The following is a 23,954-nucleotide window of genomic DNA, read 5'->3' on the forward strand; positions in this document are numbered from 1 at the left end:
CCAGAGGGAGACAGTGTCTTCATTTTAATGGAATATGTTGGTCTAGAGGGAGATACCTTCTCCATTTTCCAAGGCCATTTGTTCTATATCACCTTTGAAAAGATAGTCTGAAACAAAAGCAGTCAGAGACTCTTCTTACAAGACATACAGGAACAAATTATCTCCATACACTCAATATGTAGGAAATGAAAATTGAAAAAAATCTACTACGTGGTACAATACAACAGTTCCCATTTAAGTAGTAGTTAATGCATACATTGTGCCAGGTATACCACACTGGTTGTAACACTTAACTGGCAAAACAAAATTCCTAAGAAGCAGACACTTTTCCTATCCTCATTTCTCTCTCTCTCTCTCTCTCTCTCTCTCTCACACACACACACACACACACACACACACAAAGAGTGAAGCCATAATTAAGTCATAAAGCTAGAAGCCATAATATTACTAAATAATGAAATAATGGAACTAGAATTTGAACACAGAAACCCTCTGATTTTAATCACCATGCTTTACTACCATTTTTAAATTATATGCAATATACTTCTATCCCTGCCTATTACCTTATTATCTTGTAATTAATTGTCCATGTGTCTGTCTTTCCCACTAAACTATAATCTTGACAATCAGGGACATTTTGGTTGTTTTATTTTCAAAACCTAAAAGTACCTGGCTAGTACACACTAGATATTAAAACAGTACTGGTAGAAAGAATTTTTTTTTAATTAGCCTTCAGTCAATTAGTCTCAGAATAAAAGCTAGTTCTTGTGCTTTTTGGTGCTCTATTCTGAAGATAACATCTAATTTCAGATGAATATTCATGATATACTACAAAATAACTAAACATTTTTATTCTCATTTTTAAGATAAACTGCAGATTGAGGCATTTATGACATTATTTAAAATGATTTTCCCTGAGAAATTTTTTTTTTACATCTGACTTATTCTGGAAATACCTTAAGCTGAATTTCTAAGGAATTTAATATGTGAATTTATGAAAGTTTTAACAATGACTCAGAACAGAACAATGGGATATGGCCCTTGGAGGTCATCTAGTCCACTGCTTAAAAAAGAAATGAACGGAGGAACCATTTGTCTAAAGAAAATACTCCAAGAAACCCTAATATTTAAGGAGATCAAAAGTGGAGATTCTAGTTAAAATGGAATTAGAAATATGGAACCCCACATAAGTATCTTCTCTGCTCCCCACTGAGTGGTCTTTGAGGGGTGTTAGGGACATTTTTGAGGGATACAAGTTGAGATCAGTTGATCTGGTCTATTCTTCTCATTTTTTAGTTGAACTTCTGAAGACCTAGAGCAGCTCATCCAAGATGTCTACTGAATCAGTTAGTGGCTGAACTTACCTAAGAGTTCTTACCTAAGAATTTGAAATTTCTCAGTCTAGTGTTCATTCCACTCCACTGCCCCTTAATTATTCCAAAAATATAATAATGTGACAGTTGCAGTTTTTCCCCAAATGGCATTATAAATGAAGATAACTAAAGCCAAAGTTATAAATCCTGCCATGAAAGCACCATGCTGGAAATTGTGTGCGCTAACTCAACTTTCAGAAGTAATATGTCAAGAAGTCTGCATTCAATCTTTTTTCTCCACTGATGTAAAGGCCACAATGTCTACAGTTCAGCACCTCTTGGAGAGGGGTATGACCTTTTTCAGTGCAGGAAGTGGGCTGGTCCACTTTTTTCTCCCCCAAGGTGACTGGAAATTTGGTGCCTTCATAGCAAAACTATGAGATTTGCTATAATAATGCTTTAGGATGTTAACTCTTGGCAGGGACATCCCTAACTAATGCCACAACCTCAAAGTAAAGATTTTCATCAAAAATGATCTAAACAATAAAACAGTGTCTGCCAGCAACTTGTTCCCCAACCTCTTTCCTCTAAAGGGCTCGTAGAAGCCTACAACTGCATTAATGTGTCTGAAAGGGGTAAAACCCTTGATCTGTCATCAGTCCCACAGGTGATGTGCTAATGGTCAGCTTTCATTGAAATTTCCAGTCCACCCAACTGCCCTCCTTTCTCCCAAAACCATGATAATGCTGTCAGAGCTCTGAAAACATTAGTACCATTTTTTGGTGGTAATACCTTACAAGGGACCGTGACACACTGAGGTGTTGTTGAGAACTGCCCTTCTGGGGACTGATTTCTAAATTCCTCATGGCTACAGATCCTGAAACCTATGCAGTGATCCAGCAAGTTCCAAAAAATAAAAAACTTCCTAAAGATACACATATATATAAACAATACTCTCGCTCCAATGGAGTACTCAGTGCTACCCAAACACACCCTGTACATTATTTATTTTGCATGGGATTTCCTTCGATAAATAAGAGTAGTATTACTGTACCATGTGAGTGAAGAAGAGTAAGTGATATTCAACAGTGCTAGAATAATGGCCACACTCGGGAATAAATATGAATTGCCTTGAATCCAACCAATTTGAATACATCCCATTAATATGACCACAACATAGGCAAAGCAAATTAGTTGGCCTCTATCTATATTCACAGAATTTTTGCCCTTTGGAGCCTTTTCACCCACTGATCTATTCAATTAATTGACAGATTTTCTTAAGCTTCTATTTTATGTCAGATGCTTTGTAGCCACAAGGATATTTTGGGGCACAAGTCAAACACGAAACTCTTTCCAGAGCCCAGTGGGGAAGAAAGTCAAGAAAACACGCAAACTTATTATGAGACATGCTGAGAAAAGAGAACTGAAGATTCCTGAGGAAGCACAAAGAAGGGATGCCTGACTTAGACACAGGAAGTCAGGGAAGGCATCACAGAGAAAGTAGTTCCTAAGTCGAGACCAGAATATCCTGATAATCTGGCCTTTGTGCATGTTTCTCCAACTGCCACAACTGTCTTCCCTTCACTCTTCATTTAGCCAGTTGCTAGCACTGTTTATGTCTGTTTCAATGTCACATCTTCAGGGATACTTACTCTTCCCTAGACCAGCTTCCTGTACGTCTGCTTTCAGAATACTAATGACTTTCTTCATGATCACTTCATGTGTCTCTCTGCAACCAGCCTGAAGGGTCAAAGGTAAGGACTATGTCAGTTCTGTTGTAATTGTTTCAGGTTTGGAATTGGTCAGGTAAAGCAATGGAAGGGCAATGGGACAAGAGAATTAAAAATATTGGCAAGGAAGTGCTTGAGCTGATGGAATATGAACCTGGGCACTCCTACTTCTGCTACCACTACCAGACAGAAATTATTGAGCACTTGTTGTGAGCCAGACAGCATTCCAGTAAAAGAGGGAACTTATGAAGAGGGTGAAAAGGGGGATCAGGAGGCTCTAGGTATCAGTGATGCTGAAGAACATATGTGGGCAAGGTAAATGAATAAGAGATCTGGAAGGACATCCTTGATGTGTGGAATTTAAAAATGACATGTAAAGGTAAAGAGGTAAAAACGTAAAGTCCTAACAAGGCCCCAGGATGGTTATTGTGTGGGATGGCTCTACTGGAGAGGAGGTGAAGGTGGTAGTGCTGTCAGGATGACACAGAGAAAGTGAATATTAATTGAGTTATCCATGAAGATGCAAATTTGAAGATGAGAAAAACTGCAAATTAAAACAAAAAGGAAAGGCATAGGATAGCATAACAAGATGGCTTCAGTTTCAAATTAGCAGGAGTTTTGTACAGAAATAAAGGAACATATGGCCAGAAAGTAATGCTGGAGTACAAGAAGTATACCAAATCTACTTTAGTGGGCTGAACGGTGGCCCTCAAAAAGATATGTCCATGTCGTAATCCTAAGAATCTGTGAATATTACCTTATTTGGGAAAAAAAAAAAAAGGTGATTGTAGATGTAATTAAGTTAAGGATCTTGAGATGTGGAAATGATCTGGATTACATAAATAATGAGAAAAAAATAAAAATAATCTGGCAGAGAAACAGGCAAAACTCACAGACAGTAGAGAAAAGAGGGAAGGCCAATATTTATATTAAAAGGCACTCACTTCAATAGATATGAGGTAAATGCAAACTAAAAAAACAAAGATACTTAATTTTATACCCACTATATGGCAAAATTCAAAAATCTGATAATGTTGAATGTCAGTCAAATGTGGACTGTAGGAAATCTTAAGCATTGTTCATAGGAGTGGAAATTGGCTAGCTGCTTGGAAAATAAATTTGGCCCTATCTTAAGTTAAACTTTGAATACTCTGTGTCTTAGAAATTCTTCTTCTAGAGAAACCCTTACACATGTGTCCCAGGAGATAACAGAAGACTATTTATAATATCACAACTAAACAAAGAAGAGAAAGGATTAGGTTCAGAACATTTACTCCATAGAACACTATACAGCAGTGAAAGTAAGTAAACTACAACCACACTCATCCACAGCTTGTTTGGTTGGTTGGCTGCTTGTTTTGCTCAAAAGCAACCTTCTCAACAGGGCCCATCATGAGCAATCCTTCTAAGAGTGCCATCTACCTCTGGATTCTTAGTACTTTGGATTATCTTAATCCCACTCTACTGTTTCTTTATCAGACCTCACCTTCTAAGATATATTTATTTATTACATTTATTGTTTATCATCAGTATCCTCCCAATAGAGCCTAAGTTCCTTAAGAGTAGAAATTCTTATCTGCTTTGTGTGATGTACACTAAGCACATGGCAGGAGATCTAGCATACAGTCTGCATTCAATAAAGAAATGTTGATTGAATGAATAAAATGGGTTGATCTTTGAAACACAAGTTAGGGAAGAAAAAAAGGCAAAGAAGAATACCTAGTATTTATACTCAAAACTAAATACATTGTTTGAGAATGCAAATATATGTGATAAATCTAAAAAGAAAAGCAAGGGTACAATTAAAAGAACCTCAGAAGAATATCAACCTCTGTGCACAAGGCAGGGGTTGATACCAAGAAGAACACAGGGGGTTTTACTAGCGTTCACAATATTCTATGTGAGGGCATTTGTTTTATGACTATGCTTCATAAAGTATTTATGTATTCTGTTGACTCTATCAAGTTATATATAATTTTTTTCACATATAAAAGGAAAACAACAGAAGTTAACATTTTAAAAAGTTACATAACATAAGAATAGAATAGCTCAGAGTAAATCACAGGTAGAAAGTCTTAATGCTAATTACTTGCGATATTTTCACTTTAGTTACATAGGACTCTTAGTTACGTGAGTGTATGTTTTAAGTCAGGATGGAGAACAGAATGCATTCCACACTGTGGGTCATGGTAAAAATGTTTAAATCCACTTTCCTAGGGAATCCCAGTCCTATCTGCTTAAGTATGTCAGTCCACATAATTAAACACTTTATGTGAGGAACAGAGAATGTGTCAACTACCAAGGACTAACTCCATGCTACAATGCATCCACGTATTCATATAGGGAAAAACAGCAATCAGTTAAATAAAATCCCCATTATTTGAACAGCTCAGGCTCTGAAATTCAGGGTCTTAGTATTTCACACAAGATGTTTCTTAGCTTCTTTAGGAAACCTGCCTTTTGCTGATTTGAACTGAATATTGATAGAATCAACTGGGTCAGTCTGTCTAATGGGATGCCTTCCTGATAGGCTCACCAGTTTCTGGCAATGAAAAATTGAGCACTGTTTACTTTCTCCACTGAAGAGTATTATCACCTGACACTAACATATACAAGCATACAGACACACACAAATTAATCAAAATCATTACAGACAATGTTACCAGCCCAGAACCTGAAAATGGAGAAATACACAAGGATTTCTTAGCTATACTCAGAGGCTGACATGAAGTCATGGAATTTCACTGATAGAAAAATAATGAAACATTAATTTCTTAGTCTTTAGTATGTCACATGTATTTGATAAATGAAATCAGATAACAGAGCCTCCATATTTCATCATATCCATCACTCCATTAGTTGAAATATGTATCAACAAAGAAAAAAGCACAGCAATTAAACTGTGAAAGACCACACAAGGTACATTCTGATTTTACAGATTTAAAAATGGACACCAATAAAATACAGTAGAGGAAAGACAAGTATACATTTCCATTTGTCTCTGATTCTAATCTGTCAGCCACCCAAAGTACATTGTTACAGATCTAAAGGAACACCGATGCTGGGGAACAGCCTCAGAGGTGATTCTGTCAGGTTTTAAGTTTTCTCTGATAACAACAGCTCATCAAAACTCCTTAATGCAGCAAAAATTTAATAAAAGTTTCATTATCACTGCTATTATAATTTAATGAAAAGGGCCTACAAGATAATCAGAGGCATGATTTAGGACTAGGTTCTGTTTCCTAAGGAATAGCTCGAATTCTAGGGCCTTCTAATATACTGTACATCCCTGTTATCACAGTGAACAATCCTGGTAAGGCCTCATTTCAAGTACTCCTAATTCAAAATGTATTTCAAATATTCGTAAATCTAAATGTAAGCTTAATAGATAAGGTTTTCATCAGTTAAACAGTATTTGGGTTGTCCATTCGGCCTGTTTCATCAGCAATCACAGTCTCTTGTTTTTATGACAGTGCCAGCCATTGTCTCAGGTGGTTATGTCAAAAACTAAATTTCAATGTATTCACTTGCATTCAGTTTACAAGCAGAATGCCTATTTGCATGAACATAGGGGAGTACGTGAAGACCCTGTGGGTCGGTAGTAATTTAGGTCAGTACTTCGCACACATTTTTCAAAATAATGCATTAATTTGGTATCTTTTAATCATACTGCCCAAATTTCAGATGCCTGGGGTTCTTCAAGTAAAAAGTAATCCTACTGACTAAACATATTTTGGTTTAAACCTTCCTGAGAGGAAATAAATACGTGACTCACTTCAAAAGATAGAGATTACAGTAGAGTGGCCCTTAAGTAAGTAGAGCCTTTTCTTCATGTAATAGTTGAAGAGGTCAAAGCTATTAACATTTTTTTTGTAACTTAAGCTGGGCGCATTTGGAAGGGTATCTCAAACTCCTGCCACACAGCTCAAGCAGAAGTTGTAAACTCAAATGCCCTAGAGTTTAGAATCCTTTCTGATCTGTGATCTTTTCCAAACCCCAACTATTGAGGAATCAGCAAAAGACATACCAGAATGCCTTCCATTCCCCTTCTTTCATTGCCCTGTTCTTGGCCAGACCAAAAGAATAAACGAGACACAAAAACAACAAGGTACTTATGGGGCCATACAGATATACGGAATCTTTTTCAGATTTTTAAATATGAAGCTGGTATAGATACTATCATTTTTTCCTCAATAAAATACAATCTGTTCACGTTAAGGTGCCATGAAAAGCCACAGATATATTAGGCATTAGGAGATCAAATTTCAATAGCTAAAGAGAAGTATGTCAAGGAAGAATTAATTTGACTGGGCAGGTTTGATTTTTGTTTTTTTTTTTAAGTCAGACTGACACTGGGCTAAATTCTTGTGAGAGAAATTTATTATAATTTGTTAACGTGTCATCAAATAGCCAGCACGAATTGAAATATGGAGTGAATTGGCAATATGTTTTTGTTGGGTCATCTTGCAGTATATAAATTCACTGCATGCTAATCTAGATGCCACACTGGAAATGTTGGTACTTACCAGGAAAATCTTTTTTTGGGTTGATCTTAAGTGGCAGAGTCAAAAAACAGAATATTTCCTGGACTTGAAATGAATTCTCTCAAGGGCAAATAAAATCAAAATTTAAATATGGTAGTAGAATAAATTGCTCTATTTTTAAGTATACTTTTCTTATCTCATTTTACAGCAAAGGCATATTTTAATGAATACGGTTACTAAATAGTCATGTAATTAAATTAAAATTTGATATAAAAGTTAAGAATTTTTTGATCAGTGACACATTCCTTTAATAGTCTTCCCAAACTATGTTCATAGTGCTTGGATCATATCTTTTCTCATTCCTTTCATTCATATCCAGACTGGAAAAGGGAAGAATTATATGAAAAATTTCAACTAACTTTCATAAATATCAATAATTAACTTAAAAATCCTTATGGTTCTGCATTAAACCCATTAAAAAACTTCTGTGTATAGCTCTAATAAATGCTGATGATCTCAGTGAAGAAGTCACCTGAATAAATTAGTGTCACAGATGTTTCATTATTAATGGTTAAATTTCCATTCCATTTGTAATATCCATAAAGCACAGTATGGCATTGCATAAATTGTCAGTAAGGGACTATTATTTGTTGTGAGTATAAATATACACTAGCTCACCTAAAATTGACTGGATAAATACATGCTAGATTATTTATCTTCAAAGTATTTCTCTGCCTGAACAAATTAAATCTCAAATGCCCTTATTTAAAGATCCTTAAAACTAGCCAGAGGTCAGTCTTCAAATATTACTCTGTCTTAGCCACTTTAAATATTTTACTTGAATAATGCACTCATTCTGTATGTAAGCCAGTGCTCATTATAAAATTCTACTCATTTTAACTTTAAATCTTTAGAAAAATAAAAGAAAGAAGAAATAAAAGTAAAATAAATGAAGTGTTAAAAATAGGCTTTATATGAGTGCAAGAGCACTTGTATTTTAATCTTCCTATTTTTTTTCAGGTGATGACCTCTGTTACTATGGAGACATACATGACTAACAAAAAAGAGAAGAAGAAGAAGTAGGGAGAAAGATAGAGCTCCTCTGTAGGTGCCCAAGGCAGTAGGGAAGGAAGATAGTAGAGTATCAGATTTCCCTGGAGAACTTTGTAAAATTACAGAGATCAGCACACATACCCAACCCCCAGAACATTCTGGCCCTGATTGTTCTATCTTTAGCAATGACAACTTAGCTACTAGTGAGGGAGGAAGCAGAGGTGCTGGAAAGAAATTCAGATTAATGGTCACCATATTACTCATGATGATACAAGATAACCTATTGCAAAGTAATTAAACAATGCATTTCATTACGATCATATTGTGTTATTTCTCTAATGTGTAAATATTTTATTTTACATATTGACAAGGTTAGATTTGGCGACCTATATAGTTTCTTGATAGAGTCTTATAAAGTTTGAAGAATCTGCATAAAATCAAAATAAAAGGACACAGTGGCCTATCAATGAATATTCTTGATTTTATGATTTACTTGGAATAAGATCAAATCACACCAGTCAAGTATCAGGCATGTCTATTGTGAAAATTATCACCTTATCCAAAAGAAGAGTATTGGGTCAGTTACAGTAAATAGTGGTAATGACCTCAGTGACCCACACCTGATTGCAAGCCAAAGGTGAGGACATTTCCCTCCCAAGCCACTCTGATCCAACCTTTTAATTATGGCAATAGTGTTATTTATAACATGTCACCACCAAATGGCCTTGGGGCTTGGGCATGCATGGTTAATAACAATCCTAAAAAAGGACAATGGGCAGTAGAAATGTCATCCGGTAAGATAAAATTCCCAAGCAGGTACTGTTGACAAAAGTGCAATGCAGACAGTAAAACAGTTATTTACAAATTGAAATCTGTAAATGCTGGTGTCTTCAAATGGTGATATGTTCAATACAAAACAAAGAGCAGGCATACAATTTTAAGTTTCATAAAAGCCTTCGTAGCAATGACTATAAAATGACAGAATTTTTCAAAATAAAGAGATACTTTTAGCTGCATATTTACTTGGCCCAGGATCATGCTAGCAGGAGTTTTTTTTTAAAAAAAATGGGCCAACATCAGGGGGTGTTGTAAATTTCAAAGACTGGAGCACATAAAAAGGATAGGCACAGTGCAATGATGATGATAATGATAATGAACACAGCCAACACTTACTGAATCCAACTATATCCAGACACTTTCAATGCTTTGCATACATTATCTCAATTAATTCTTTTAACCCCATAATGAGATGTATACTATTATTATCCCTGTGTTATTGGTGATAATACCTAGGCCTACGACATTATGTAGTCTGCCTATGGTTAGTTTCAATGAAACCTGGACTCAAAAGCAGATCTGTTTCCTTGCTTAACCATCACAAATTGTGGCACAAAAGATATACGTAGTTATCTTCCCTCAGTGGTCATCGTGGAATAGTGAACAGGTTCACACTCTTAAGTGTTAATTTAGAATATGGCAATTTCCCTTTATCAACCAAGAGTATGCACTAAGTCCCACAGAACGCTGAACACTGGGTTAGGCAGGAGAAAATGACAATGGGAACAGAAAATGGGTTTGCTGCTCTTCAACTGCTCAATATACAGTCAGAGAACAGATAAAGGACCAGCCTAAGTACATGCACATAATTACAAATGAGAGAAAAATGATGATAAAAATACTAAGACACTAAGCAGAATAAAGAAAGAAGATACCAGCATCATCAAGGGGACTAAAATCAAAGGCCTATAAGGCTCTTCTTTATAAGATAGCTTTTATCTCCTAGTAATTCTTGCTTTAATTCTTTCAAAATTTCTACTTCTGCATGAGGCCCTGGTACTTATCCCTAAATACAGTACCTTTCCATTGTGAGGTCACAAAGACATTCTGATGAGATAAAGAAAGAATGGGAGTCATTTTTATTAAGATAACTATCTATCCCCTTCATCCTCTACTCATCTTTTGTTTAGGACATTACTACTCATTTTGGTACTTATCATTCCAGTATTGTAGAACAGTCAACAACATTATGCAACCAAAAGTCTGCCCTCAATTTCGCCATTGGATATGGACTTGGGGATATGAGTTTGTCCAGGCTGTTTTGTCAGACCTTACCATCTCCATTGCTAGGGAAGGGATCTATTTCTCCCATCTCACTCCCCAATTCCCATTTGAAGGATCAGTAAAATCCTCAAGCTACCGTCATTCACTTAACCAGCTGAATATGGAATGATCCTCATAATGCCAACAATACTTTTTACTGACTGATTTCTGCTGAAACTGGTTTGATTTATGCTGATCAAGCTAAAAATTGTTAGAACAATGACTGAAAAGCCTATATGCATTTTCTAATTAAGGCCACTCCAAGGTTCAGAAACTCGTTATTGAGTTGATAGTGACTAATGTCAAAAGTTTTGCGAAAAAGAAATGTGGGCTTTATATCTAGGAAGACTGATTAGAACTGTGATTTCCAGGATTCCTTTGTCTTTTCAGAAAAAAAGAAGAAAGCGTTACCACACATCTACCTCAAGGAAAAAGAAATCAATGCTGCTCTTTGATAAAAATTCACATTATTTATTATGCAATAGTTAAGATCAGGGTGTATCTACAGATATGGTCATTTAAGAAAACACCCTAAGCAACTGGTTTAAACTTTATGGTGAAATACTCATAATGCTTTGTTTTTTGCAAATTTGGCAAGGTCAAGGAGTTTATGGAAGTGCTGTAACACCAACGTGATTTACTTAACAAAGATGAAACCTGTCATTATCGAGGGATGTGCTGTGCTGTGGGTGTGGAGAGGGAAGAACAGAGCCGCCTTCTCCTGGCAAGCAGAGTCAGCAGTGTAGTGTGTCTGTTTGTTGGACATTTTCACCGTGGACTTGGCAAGGCTCAGCCAAGTGACAAATGTAGGACTCGGGCTGGATCCTGGCCCAAATTTGGGGGCTCTTTTGAACCACCTTCCCCTTCCTGCTTTCAGGCAATCTCATAGACTTGCCCATCATCATTGAGCTGACCCTTATTTGTTGATACTCAGCCCAGGGTTGAAATCATGTTCCTGGCCTCCAAGAGGCCCTCTAAAAATGCTGAAGTTCTGGCACAGTACAGGAAAAGAGGCAACTCTGTATGAAATCTCTGTATTCTTTGGAGACAGACTATAAAAGACAAGGTTTGAGGATAAGGAAGAAGAAAAATAAAAAGAAAAAAAAGCAGAGGGAAAAATTATCCTTGCAAATAACAATATTGAAAGCTAGGTGTGATGACCTCAAATTCTTCACTCTTTTCCCATTGAGAGATGGAATCCATTTTGCCTCTTCTGGAACATGAGCTGGATTGTGACAAACTTGACCTCCATGCAAAGAGATCCAATCTAGTCATGGGGAGAGGCCACGTGGGGAAAAAGGCCCTAACCATTCACATGTCCCTGGCATTCATCAGACATGTGAGTGGGCCATTTAGACATGCCAGGCTTAGTTGCTATCTTACTGCAGCTACATGAGAGACTCCAAACAAGAATAGCAGAAAAATATGGTGGTGGTTGTTTTAAGCCACTAAGTTTGGGGATGGTTTTTTTACAGAGCAACAGACAACTGAAATAGATAAGAAGCCTCTCTGAAGAACATTTCTTTCTTCCCTTGTATGTACATCCTGCTGAAATCATTACAATGAGTTGATTCAAGAAAACTGAAGACACATAAATGACATAAAATGACAAGACCAAAGACAAGTAAGTTGTGGGTCCAATATTTCCTTAGAATTGAAGGACTTGAATGTCTCACCAGTAACCCCTTTTATGATTGATTATTATTTTCCTTACACTGTATTTTGTTAATGAATCTTGACCTGAGTTTGCAAAAGAAAAATTTTAGGTTAAAGTTTTTAACAAGAAAAACAGTTTAATAATAGCTTTTAATCCATTGGACTATTAGGGATCAAAATAGCTTAAAATTGGAAAAAAAAATTTGGCTAGGTCTCAAGAGTTACACTTCCCTGAAGCAACATAACCTTTTCTTTGAAAATATACTCTATTATTGCCTTTGCATACTGTGAAAGGTAAATTGCTTTCAGATTTTCACTGGAGAGGAAAAATACCATGTATACATGCAATTTTCTTCTTGAGTGACCCTGAGTAAGATCATGTACTGAGAAGTTGGGCTGAGAAATTTCCTTGGTATGTGATCATACTCAAGAATGCTCTTTGTTCCTTTGCTTCCTATAGACCTGGGCCTTGTACATTTCTCTGCTTCAGGCTTTAAGAGCTCCTAAATAATCTCTACGTGTCTAATTTCTTTGACACAGATCTGAATCTGTGGCCCCTGTTTATTATATATTTTAATTCATGTGTCATTTCTTTTTAAACTCAACATTCTCTTTCAGTAATTCACAAAACTTGAAAATACAGGTCAGAATAAAACAACACTCAAGTGAAATCTAAAAAGGTCTCTAGTATTTACATTAGTATATATTCACAGCACTTCTGATGTCGCACTATTATACCACTGAATATTTCTTGACTGAGAGCAGAACTCACGGTGATGTCACTGAGTAGATCTGGTGTTACTCTTCATTTGGTTAATGGGAATAGAAGTATTCCTGCTTATGTCCTTAGTCACCCTTTTGGCATTTTTCTGTCTATGTCATCATGTCATCTGAAGAGACCCCAACCCACAGAGCAAGATGTTCTGGATCAACTCAGCACCTTACCCAGTATATTGCTTGGCTGGCTGCTCACACAAGCTCTTCTGTCTGATCTGGCTCTTTCCAGAGGCTGATAAGGTCCCCAAAAGAGAATGTGGTAGTATGTCTTCTCTCTCATAGAATTTTCCTGCTAACCAATTTCATACTAAAACAAACAAACAAAAAAACAGAAGCTCAGAGAAGTTTAGTAATGTCCCAATATCAGAAAGCTAGTAAGTGACAGAATTGGGATTTGAACCAGGGTCTACTTGACTCTAAACTCTATTCGGCAACTTAAATATTAGCCAGTAACAAATATATCGCTCTCCTTATTCTGGCATGGAGCCCCAAAACAGGAATGTTTTGAACAGTTAGAGCTATTGACTCTTCAAATCCATATTTGGCTTCAAGTATACATACACTTGAAGGCTTAGGAAAATTTGAATTGCATCACTATCTCTTCCAACCATGATGGTCTTGAATAATACAATAATATAATCATGATATTGAAGCCTCAGGAAAATGAAAAATATATTCTTAATAAAGTGGTTAGAGAAGCCTGCTTTAGTGAATAATGTTTTTATAGTTAAACTGTAGATTGGATAGCAGCTGGGACTAAAGAATAGCCAAGACATTTTTGGAAAGTCTTATTTTCAGCATCTTGACAACCTCAAAGCTTCATAATAACAAAGATTTTGTTATTGTGAAAAATGATGTCTTTCCACACACTTTCCACCTTTTAAGAGCTACATGTATATTTCTCAAGTAATTCTCTATGGGCATGAAAAAAAAAATCCTCCTAAGTTTGAATTATGTTTACCCAGAGATTTTGTCTTTATTGCTTACATTTGTTTAATGTTTTTTTATGTAAAATCCATGCTTTAAAATCTTTTTCCTGTACTTGTCCACATTATGTACATCTTAAAGTTGGAAAAATGGAAGAGGTGTGTAATTCAGAATATCTGAGTTTCAGAGTCAGGGAGCAAACAATTTGTTTCTTACCTGAGGATTACCTATTTATTTCTTTATGTATCATCATATTTAGAAATCTGTCATTTTATTGAAAGTTAAATCAGCTGGACTTCAAGGTATTTGTTAGCTCATACAACAATCTATAAATTATAAGTGAGAGAGGTCAGATTTCAAAGTTTGCTCATGTGTTGGTGATGGGAAAGAATGATGACTTGGATTCAATTCAATGTTGTTTTTACTCTTATTTACTCCAAAAGTAGCTAATAAGGAGTGCAAAGAATTGATACAGGGTAAAGATGTAAGTGAGCAGGTATGAGCCCCATTACTTCCTTTGTGTTCCCTTAGGAATACATTCAATGCTGCTGGTCTTGGCAGCCTGGGTGGAGGGAGATATCCAGAAGGTGAGAGGAGTATAGCACCACTTTCCATTATATCCTGGGCATATCAACGTCCAGAAATAACTGATAAAGCAATCAATCTACTACTCAGCATGCTACCCAGGCTGCATACCCAGACTCCACTTGAAATGTTTTCCATGCCAACACTGGGCAATCTCTTCTTACCTGCATCTATGTTCTATTTATGTCACTGATGACTCTTTACAGGCAGGCCTAGTTGAGGCATTCCATCACAAGCAACTAGTTACTGCTCCTTCCTCAGATACTGATTCTCAAGAAAAAGTAGTAAAAATGGATCACTATAAAGTAGAGTATGTCAGTTTTATTTATTTTTGCCTTTGTTTCCCTTGCCTTTGGAATCAGATCCAAAGCACCATCACTACAGTGAATATCAAAGAGCTTACCACCTATGTTTTCTTCTGGGAATTTTATGATTTCAGGTCTTAAATTCAAGTCTTTAATCCATTTTGAGTTCATTTTTGTGTATGGTGTAAGATAGTGATCCAGTTTCATTCTTTTGCACGCCCATTTTTCCCAATACCATTCATTGAAGAGACTGTCCTTTTCCCATTGTATATTCTTGGCTCCTTTGTTGTAAATTAATTTGCCATATAAGCATGGGTTTACACCTGGGCTCTCTCTTCTGATCATTTGATCTGTGGGTCTGTTTTAATGCCCATACCCATACTGTTTTCATCACTAAAGCTTTGTGGGATAGTTTGAAATTTGGAAGCATGGTACCTCCAGCTTTATTCTTCTTCCTAAAGATTGTTTCTGGCTATTGGGGTCCTTTGTGGTTCCATACAAATATTATAATTACTTGTTCTAGTTTTGTGAAAACTGCCACTGGGATTTTGATAGGGAATGCATTTAATTTGTAGATTGTTTTGGGTAGTTTGGACATTTTAACATGTTTAACAATTTCAACAATGTTTAACAAATGTTGATTCTTCTAATCCATGAGCATGGAATATTTTTCCATTTATTTGTGTCTTTGATTTCTTATATCACTGTCTCATAGTTTTCAAACTAAAAAGTTCATCACAGCAAAGGAAACCAATAAAATGAAAAGGCAATTTACTGAATGAGAGGAGATATTTGCAAATGAAATATCCAGTAAAGGGTTAATAGCTAAAATATATAAAGAACTCATACAGCTCAACAACAGCAACAAAACAACCCAATTAAAAAAAAATTGGCAAGGATGGAGGCAAGATGGCAGAGGAGTAGGAGACCTAGATTTCGTCTGGTCTCAGGAATTCAGCTGAATAGGGATCAAACCATTCTGAACACCTACAAACTCAACAGGAGATCGAAGAGGAGAGTAGCAACAACTCTCTGAACAGAGAAGCGACCACTTACTGGAAGGTAGGACGTGCGGAGAAGTGAATCCGAGGCGATATTCGGGAGGATAGACGGGGGGGGAGGGGGCCTCCGTCGGCCGCTTCTGGCAAGTGATAGAGCCGCGGAGCACAAAATCGGACCTTTTAGAAGTTGGCTCCGCTGAGGGACGTCGCTGCAGTGGCTAAGCAGGGGGTGGAATCCTCCCGGGACAGTGTGGTCTCAGGACCCTTGGGGTCACAGAAAGACCGGGGGTGCCTGAGTGCGGCAGAGCTCCCAGGTATAGGAGCTGGGAAGCTGGCTGCAGAGACAGAGCCGAGGCTCGGGCTCTCAGCTCGGGGTGGCCATAAACTGTGATCCGCGGCCCAGTCGGGCCACTGCTCCTCCAGCAGGGACCCAACAAGCGGCAGAGCCGGGGAGACTCCCCTTCCTCCCCCGGGAGGAGCGGCGCGGGAATGCACCGCAGGGATCTGCTGGGTTTGGAGACTCCACACGGGGTCGGGTGCCAGAGATAGAAACGCTCGGTCACAGGCCGGGTGAGCACGGAGTGCGGCCAGAGACAGGGGACATGGGAGTGACTGCTTTCCTCTGGGGACACACTGAGGAGCGGGGCCCCCAGTTCTCAGCTCCTCTGGGTGGAGATTGGGAGGCCACCATTTTCACCCTGGTCCTCCAAAGCTGTACCGAGAGCTTGCAGGGAACAAAAGCTCCTGAGAGCAAACCAGAGTAGCTTCCTTAGCCCGGACCGACAAGGGCGGGGCAATTCAGGCTCTGGCAAAGACATTTGGGAACCACGGCAACAGGCCCCTCCCCCAGAAGATCAGCACGAACAGCCAGCAAGCCAAGGCCAACTTTACCGATCAAGGAGAACGGGAGAACTCCAGTGCTAGGGGAATACTGCACATAGAATTCATGGCTTTTTTTTTACCATGATTCATTAGTTCATCAAAGTTAATTTTTGTTGACTGCTTTTTTTTTATTTTTCTTTTTCCCTTTTTCAACCAACATCTATCAATCCCTTTTTTTAAAAAAAAAACATTTTTTATTTTTCATTTTTAGAGTCATATTTTATCCCTTTATAGTAGTTACCCTTATTTTTGGCACATATATATAAGTTGTTCTCTCTTTAAAATTTTGAGATACAGTTTCTTCTAACAGATCAAAATATACCCTAAATCACTAGTGTATGGCTTTGTTCTAGTCTCCTGCCTGATCACATTCTCTCCCTTTTCCCTTTTTTTTTTTCTTAAATCTTCTTTCTTTTTTCAAACAACTTCTTATCTTTTCAAGTCCTTTTATAAAATCTCTTATAATTTTCATCTTTACAGTCATCTTCCATCCCTTCATTGTATCAACCCTTATTTTGTACATATATGTCTTTCTTCCTTTAAAATTTTAGGAGGCACTTTTTTCTAACAGACCAAAATACGCCCAAAATCTACTGTGTGGCACTGATCTATGCACTAGCCTGATCATATTTGATCATATTCTGCTTTTTTTGTATTGTTCTGTTTTTGTTCTTTTTTTCTTTTTTTTTTCTCTTTCTTTTTTCTTTCTTTCCCTTTCTTTTCCCCTGGTTTCAGGTCTTTTCTGTATGTATACAGTATATTTGCTGGGGACGTTGTAAACCTGTTAGCATTTTGTTCTCTCATTCATCTATTCTCCTCTGGACAAAATGACAAGACAAAAAAAATCACCTCAGCAAAAAGAACAAGAGGTAGTACCGTCAGGCAGGGACCTACTCAATACGGACATTGGTACGATGTCAGACCTAGAGTTCAGAATCATGACTAAAGATACTAGCTGGGCTTGAAAAAAGCAAGGAAGTTATTAGAGAAACCCTTTCTGGAGAAATAAAAGAACTAAAATCTAACCAAGTCGAAATCAAAAAGGCTATTGATGAGGTGCAATCAAAAATGGGGGCACTAAATGCTAGGGTAATGAGGCAGAAGAGAGAATCAGTGATATAGAAGACCAAATGATGGAAAATAAAGCGGCTGAGAAAAGGAGAGAGAAACAACTACAGGATCACGAGGGCAGAATTCGAGAGATAAGTGATACGATAAGACGAAACAACATTAGAATAATTGGGATCCCAGAAGAAGAAGAAGAGAGAGAGGGGGGCAGAAGGTATATTGGAGCAAATAATAGCAGAGAACTTCCCCAATGTGAGGAAGGAAACAGGCATCAAAATCCAGGAGGCACAGCAAACCCCTCTCAAAATCAATAAAAATAGGTCAACACCCAACATCTAATAGTAAAACTTACGAGTCTCAGAGACAAAGAGAAAATCCTGAAAGCAGCTCGGGAGAAGAGATATGTAACCTACAATGGTAGAAACATTAGATTGGCAACAGACCTATCCACAGAGACCTGGCAGGCCAGAAAGGACTGGCAAGATATCTTCAGAGCACTAAACGAGAAAAATATGCAGCCAAGAAGACTATATCCAGCTAGGCTGTCATTGAAAATAGAAGGAGAGATAAAAAGCTTCCAGAACAAACAAAAACTAAAGGAATTTACAAACACGAAACCAGCCCTCCAAGAAATATTGAAAGGGGTCCCCTAAGCAAACAGAGAGCCTAAAAGCAGCAAAGGTCAGAAAGGAACACAGACAACATACAGTTAGCAGTCACCTTACAGGCAATACAATGGCACTAAATTCATACCTTTCAATAGTTACCCTGAATGTAAATGGGCTCAATGCCCCAATCAAAAGACACAGGCTATCAGATTGGATTAAAAAACAAGACCCATCCATATGCTGTCTGCAAGAGACTCATTTTAGACCCAAAGACACCCCCAGATTGAAAGTGAGGGGGTGGAAAACCATTTACCATGCTAATGGACACCAAAAGAAAGCTGGGGTGGCAATCCTTATATCAGACAAACTAGATTTTAAAACAAAGACTGTAATAAGAGATGAGGAAGGACACTATATCCTACTTAAAGGGTCTATCCAACAAGAAGATCTAACAATTGTAAATATCTATGCCCCAAACATGGGAGCAGCCAATTATATAAGGCAATGAATAACAAAAGCAAAGAAACACATTGACAACAATACAGTAATAGTGGGGGACTTTACCACCCCCCTCACTGAAATGGACAGATCATCTAAGCAAAAGATCAACAAGGAAATCAAGACTTTAAATGACACACTGGACCAAATGGACTTCACAGGCATATTCAGAACATTCCATCCCAAAGCAACGGAATACACATTCTTCTCTAGTGCCCATGGAACATTCTCCAGAATTGATCACATCCTAGGTCACAAATCAGGTCTCAACCAGTACCAAAAGATTGGAATCATTCCCTGCATATTTTCAGACCACAGTGCTTTGAAACTAGAACTCAATCACAAGAGGAAAGTCGGAAAGAAGTCAAATACATGGAGGCTAAAGAGCATCCTACTAAAGAATGAACGGGTCAACCAGGAAATTAAAGAAGAATTAAAAAAATTCATGGAAACCAATGAAAATGAAAACACAACTGTTCAAAATCTTTGGGATGCAGCAAAGGCAGTCCTGAGAGGAAAGTATATAGCAATACAAGCCTTTCTCAAGAAGCAAGAAAGGTCTCAAATACACAACCTAACCCTACACCTAAAGGAGCTGGAGAAAGAACAGCAAATAAAGCCTAAACCCAGCAGGAGAAGAGAAATAATAAAGATCAGAGCAGAAATCAATGAACTAGAAACAAAAAGAACAGTAGAACAGATCAACGAAACTAGGAGCTGGTTCTTTGAAAGAATTAATAAGATTGATAAACCCCTGGCCAGACTAATCAAAAAGAAAAGAGAAATGACCCAAATCAACAAAATCATGAATGAAAGAGGAGAGATCACAACCAACACCAAAGAAATAAAAACAATTATAAGAACATACTATGAACAACTCTATGCCAGCAAATTAGATAACCTGGAAGAAATGGGTGCATTCCTAGAGATGTATCAACTACCAAAATTGAACCAGGAAGAAATAGAAAACCTGAACAGACCTATAACCACTAAGGAAATTGAAGCAGTCATCAAAAATCTCCCAAGAAACAAAAGCCCAGGGCCAGATGGCTTCCCAGGGGAATTCTATCAAACATTTAAGAAGAATTAATACCTATTCTCCTGAAACTGTTACAAAAAACAGAAATGGAAGGAAAACTTCCAAACTCATTTTATGAAGCCACCATTACCTTGATCCCCAAACCAGACAAAGACCCCATCAAAAAGGAGAATTACAGACCAATATCCTGGATGAACAGGGATGCAAAACTTCTCACCAAAATACTAGCCAATAGGATCCAACAGTACATTAAAAGGATTATTCACCACGACCAAGTGGGATTTATCCCTGGGCTGCAAGCCTGGTTCAACATCCGCAAATCAATCAACGTGATACAATACATTAACAAAAGAAAGAACAAGAATCATATGATCCTCTCAATAGATGCAGAAAAAGCATTTGACAAAGTACAGCATCCTTTCTTGATCAAAACTCTTCAGAGTATAGTGATAGAGGGTACATACCTCAATATCATAAAAGCCATCTATGAAAAACCTACAGCAAATATCATTCTCAATGGGGAAAGGCTGAGAGCTTTTCCCCTAAGGTCAGGAACGCGGCAGGGATGTCCACTCTCACCACTGCTATTCAACATAGTATTAGAAGTCCTAGCCACAGCAATCAGACAACAAAAAGAAATCAAAGGCATCCAAATCGGCAAAGAGGAAGTCAAACTCTCACTCTTTGCAGATGATATGATACTGTAGGTGGAAAACCCAAAAGACTCCACCCCAAAACTGCTAGAACTCATACAGGAATTCAGTAAAGTAGCAGGATATAAAATCAATGCACAGAAATCAGTGGCATTCCTATACACCAACAACAAGACAGAAGAGAGACAAATCAAGTAGTCGATCCCATTTACAATTGCACCCAAAACCATTAGATATCTAGGAATAAATTTAACCAAAGAGGCAAAGGATCTGTACTCAGAAAAGTATAAAATACTCATGAAAGAAATTGAAGAAGACACAAAGAAATGAAAAAACGTTCCATGCTCATGGATTGGAAGAACCAACATTGTGAAGATGTCAATGCTACCTAGAGCAATCTACACATTCAATGCAATCCCCATCAAAATACCATCCACTTTTTTTCAAAGAAATGGAACAAATAATCCTAAAATTTGTATGGAACCAGAAGAGACCCCGAATAGCCAGAGGAATACTGAAAAAGAAAAGCAAAGCTGGCGGCATCACAATTCCGGACTTCCAGCTCTATTACAAAGCTGTCATCATCAAGACAGTATGGTACTGGCACAAAAACAGACACATAGATCAATGGAACAGAATCGAGAGCCCAGAAATGGACCCTCAACTCTATGGTCAACTCATCTTTGACAAAGCAGGAAAGAATGTCCAATGGAAAAAAGACAGTCTCTTCAACAAATGGGGTTGGGAAAATTGGACAGCCACATGCAGAAGAATGAAACTGGACCATTTCCTTACACCACACACAAAAATAGACTCCAAATGGTTGAAAGACCTAAACGTGAGACAGGAGTCCATCAAAATCCTAAAGGAGAACACAGGTAGCAACCTCTTCGACCTCAGCCGCAGCAACTTCTTCCTAGAAACATCGCCAAAGGCACGGGAAGCCAGGGCAAAAATGAACTATTGGGATTTCATCAAGATAAAAAAGCTTTTGCACAGCAAAAGAAACAGTCCACAAAACCAAAAGACAACCGACAGAATGGGAGAAAATATTTGCAAATGACATATCAGATAAAGGGCTAGTATCCAAAATCTATAAAGAACTTACCAAAGTCAACACCCAAAGAACAAATCATCCAATCAAGAAATGGGCAGAAGACATGAACAGACATTTTTCCAAAGAAGACATCCAAATGGCCAACAGGCACATGAAAAAGTGCTCAACATCGCTCGGCATCAGGGAAATCCAAATCAAAACCTCAATGAGATACCACCTCACACCAGTCAGAATGGCTAAAATTAACAAGTCAGGGAACGACAGATGTTGGCGGGGATGTGGAGAAAGGGGAACCCTCCTACACTGTTGGTGGGAATGCAAGCTGGTGCAACCACTCTGGAAAACAGTATGGAGGTTCCTCAAACAGTTTAAATAAGAGCTACCATTCGATCCAGCAATTGCACTACTGGGTATTTACCCCAAAGATACAAATGTAGGGACCCGAAGGGGTACGTGCACCCCAATGTTTATAGCAGCAATGTCCACAATAGCCAAACTGTGGAAAGAGCCAAGATGTCCATCGACAGATGAATGGATAAAGAAGAGGTGGTATATATACACAATGGAATATTATGCAGGCATCAAAAGGAATGAGATCTTGCCATTTGCAACGATGTGGATGGAACTGGAGGGTGTTATGCTTAGTGAAATAAGTCAATCAGAGAAAGACATGTATCATATGACCTCACTGATATGAGGAATTCTTAATCTCAGGAAACAAACTGAGTGTTACCGGAGTGGTTGGGGTTGGGAGGGATGGGGTGGCTGGGTGATAGACATTGGGGAGGGTATGTGCTACGGTGAGCGCTGTGAATTGTGCAAGACTGTTGAATCACAGATCTGTACTTCTGAAACAAATAACGCAACATATTTTAAGAAAAAAGAAAAGGAAGAAGATAACAGGAGAGGAAGAATGAAGAGGAGTAAGTCAGAGGGGGAGATGAACCATGAGAGATGATGGACTCTGAAAAACAAACTGAGGGTTCTAGAGGGGAGGAGGGTGGGGGGATGGGTTAGCCTGGTGATGGGTATTGAGGAGGGCACGTTCTGCATGGAGCACTGGGTGTTATGAACAAACAATGAATCATGGAACACTACATCAAAAACTAATGATGTAATATATGGTGATTAACATAACAATAAAAAATTTAAATAAATGGGCAGAGGATTTGAGTAAGCATGAAGAAGACAAATAGATAAAGGCGATAGACAAAGAAGAAGACAAATAGACAAAGAAGACATACAGATGGCCAATAGGCACATGGAAATATGTCCAACATCATAATTATCAGGGAAACACAAATCAAAACCATAATGATCTATCACCTCACACTTTTTTGGATGGCTATTATCAAAAAGACAGAAATTACAAGTGTTGGAGAGAATATGGAGAAAAGGGAACTTAAATTGGTGCAGCCACTATAGAAAACTGGATGAAGACTACTCAAAAAAATTAAGAATAAAATATGATCCAACTATTCACTTCTTGGTATTTACCCAAAGAATACAAAAACACTAATTCAAAAAAATATACATACCCCTATGCTCATTGCAGAATTAATTAAAAGAGCCAAGATACGGAAACAACCTAAGTGTCCATCAATGAATGAATGGGTAAAGAAGATGTGGTATGTGTGTATGTGTGTGGTATGTACACACACACATATATATATAATGGAATACCACTCACTCATAAAAAAAGAAATCTTGCCATATGCAACAACATGGATGGATCTTGAGGGTATTCTGCTAAATAAAACTAGTCAAACAGAGAAAGAAAAATACTGTATGATTTCACTTACATGTAGAATCTAAAAAAACCAACCCCCCAAAACCCCCAAAAAACAAAACAAGCTCATAGACACAGAGGTCACATTGGTGGTTATCAGAGGAGAAGGGCGCTGAAGAGTAGGCAAAATGGGTGAAAGCGCAAGTGTATGGTGATGAATGGTAACTAGACATTATGGTGATCACTTTGGAGTATATATGAATATCAAATTATAATGCCGTATATCTGAAACTTATATAATGTTATATGCCAGCTTTAATTCAATTTAAAAAAAAAGTAGAGTATGTCAATTTTCTCTTAAATATTCTGCATTTTTCATCATCCCTAATTTCTTTAGCTTGGTGGTATGAAGGCAAATCTAAGATTTGATTCCAGAATTCATCAAACAAAGCAATAGATACCATTCTATCTTGCCCTTCTTTGAGTAGA

Source organism: Callorhinus ursinus, unplaced genomic scaffold, assembly GCF_003265705.2.
Source record: "Callorhinus ursinus isolate GAN/ISIS: 27379988/994484 unplaced genomic scaffold, GSC_fseal_2.0 scaffold23, whole genome shotgun sequence".
Lineage (NCBI taxonomy): Eukaryota > Metazoa > Chordata > Mammalia > Carnivora > Otariidae > Callorhinus > Callorhinus ursinus.